Raw genomic sequence first — 2,414 nt, forward strand, 5'->3', positions numbered from 1 at the left:
ATATATCTATATATATACACTATATATATATATCAGGAGTAGATAATAGAGATAATTCCCTATTATCTACTCCTGATATATATAGATATATACAGTGTATATATATAGATATATACAGTCAAACGGTCATCTCTATAGAATCGAATATAAACTGTCTAGTTAATAATAATTAACTGACGAGATGTGAATAATATCATTACGAAACGTAACGTTTAATGTGTAAACGAGAAGAAAAAAATGTTTCACGAAATCCGCGGAACTTTTCTTCCTAGTTTCGAGTTTCGAGTTTCAAGTTTTCTGTGGTAGTACTATTCGTCCCCGCTTAATCGGGACAGTCCAGAGAAATGTCCCGTTTAAGCGGTGAACACAACAACGTGTGTGAGAATTGCTTTGTCGTTTAAGCGCTGCGCCCGTTTATCCGAGGTCCCGGTTAAGCGAGGACCACTGTGTGTAAAACCGAGGTAGTTGTAGCGACGGTACCCTTGTTGGTTTACTTAATTATTGGTTAATTAATTACACTGCTTAATTATTGATTAATTAACATACGCAAATAATGACGTAATCGGATAATCGAACGTTGAATGTTAGGTGTAACATAATCTTTGTAATATATATATATATTATGTGTCTATATGCGTCATGTAATTTCACGAAGGAAACGCCGGCTCGCTCCCGCGCCTGTCATCTAGGAATATTTGTTAGCTATGTTCAATAATGCTGTTTTATTTTACGTCGTTATGGGAAAAATGAAATAATAAATAACTACGAAATATCGTTGTCTTCGTTGTTGACGTCTGTGAAGAGGTGCTGGTGGAGAGGGGGTTGAAGACAAAATGAAAGAAGGTAGTATATGCACGCACGCACGCACGCACATATACATATATGCCACCCATACATATGCCACCCCACTTGTTGGCCCACTGCCGGTTCTTCTATCCATAAACACACCGCTCCTCGTAAAACAGCAGCCAATGCTACCTTGATAAATGTCTACATGGCCGTAGATTCGCGGGGTGGGGGGGGGGGGGGGAGTAGCTGCCCCCCTAGATTTTGGAACATAATCAGCTTAGCTAATAATCGTAAATAACCCTGACCTGTTTTTTTTTTGTACGCCAGTGCCACACTCTGCCTTCTTTCCCGATTCTTCCTGTTTTCCTCTATCTAGATTCGCGCCTGTCATACACCGAGTCTAAACCGGTTGTGTTACCGACGGGGTGGTCAAGGGGTAGTTGGGCCTACTCCCAGCGTGACTCATCCTCTGTGGCGTCAATCGTATATTGTGTCGCATTACAGTGACACAATGCCACACATGGGCATGTTTACCCCGGAGGATGCGGGGGGGGTCCGTCTTGAAACTCAGCACATCACTGCTTAGCATCAGGCGCTGCCCAAGGCCACACCTTGCTGCCTGCCAAGAAGTGGTCCACTAGCCCGAGTAACAGGCTAGGCCGGCGGGCTTATAATATGTGTGAGCGGCGGAGTGAGTGGCGGGTCTTCATCAGATAACAATCTTCACCGGTGCCGGCGCTGTGCCTGTGCTGCTGCTGCTACTACTACTGCTGCGTACTGCCTGTTTCTTCATGTGGCGCTTATTTCTTCGCAACAAGACCTCAGCGTGAGAGAACGCAGGTCGTATTATTCGGGCCTTACCGGTTCTTTTTTATAAATCCTCTTCTATATTCGTGTAAAGCAATAATCGATCGTAAGGATATCGATGTGTGTTGGGCGGCATAAGTGGAGTGGCCGAAGAATGTGTGGTGTAAGCGCACAAGGCACTTGGAGCGTTTCAATAAAATATATATAAACATATGATAAATTGTATACATAATCTATACAAATATACATAAAATATAAAAATAATATACTTTATGTGTTCAGCTGTGCACGCAAGCCATGGCGCGCAGCCACCGTTGCTTACAGATCAGCATTTGCCATGACGCGCATTTGCAGGAATGTTGTTGGCAAGTAAGTAGCGTGAAAGAGCAGGATATAGAACAGTTAAGACTTATTATTGAGGTATGTAAATAGATTTCCGATATTTATTTAGCATTATATTTTATTGTAAACGCTTGTCAAGTGCCTTGGAAAGCCGCAAGTAGAATGTGTAATGCCCCGTGTTTTTATTAACTCTGTATAGCGTACTATCAATCTAATGGTTTAATATTATAAAATTCAGCGTTTAATGAAAATGATTTTGATGCCCAGCTACGATCTATACAATCGATTTGTAGTCGACGGAGACTGCCTATATATTCTTTATTTCTTTTTTATTAATGCACATATTCTCTTGCTCGCTCGCTCTCTCTGAGTCCTCTCTCTTTCATTCTCTCTCTCTCTCTCATAAAATCTCTTCTCTCTCTCTCTCTCTCTCTCTCTCTCTCTCTCTTTCTCTGTCTAGTCTTCAAAACTATCTC

Source organism: Priapulus caudatus, unplaced genomic scaffold (assembly GCF_000485595.1).
Source record: "Priapulus caudatus unplaced genomic scaffold, Priapulus_caudatus-5.0.1 Scaffold2016, whole genome shotgun sequence".
Classification (NCBI taxonomy): domain Eukaryota; kingdom Metazoa; phylum Priapulida; class Priapulimorpha; order Priapulimorphida; family Priapulidae; genus Priapulus; species Priapulus caudatus.